Here is a 242-nt window from a genome sequence, read left to right as displayed (position 1 = left end):
TATTCCCTGCAGATTCTCCCCTATTCAGCCACAACAACACGGGACAGGAGGTGACAAAACACCCACCGGCTCGTTTACCTCACAGACCGCGGCCTGGGAAGCGCCCACATCCACCCCACCCAACACCCCAAACCCGGCAGCGCTTCTTCCAGTCTAAAACCCCCCAAATGATTCATTTCCCCAGCACTTTCTGTTAAAAAGGCCGCTACGCGCTGGTGCGAGCGGCACAGCCCCGGCACGAA

The sequence above is a fragment of the Chaetura pelagica genome, unplaced genomic scaffold, assembly GCF_000747805.2.
Source record: "Chaetura pelagica isolate M959 unplaced genomic scaffold, ChaPel_1.0 scaffold24, whole genome shotgun sequence".
NCBI classification, from domain to species: Eukaryota; Metazoa; Chordata; class Aves; order Apodiformes; family Apodidae; genus Chaetura; species Chaetura pelagica.
This window is presented reverse-complemented; position numbering follows the sequence as displayed.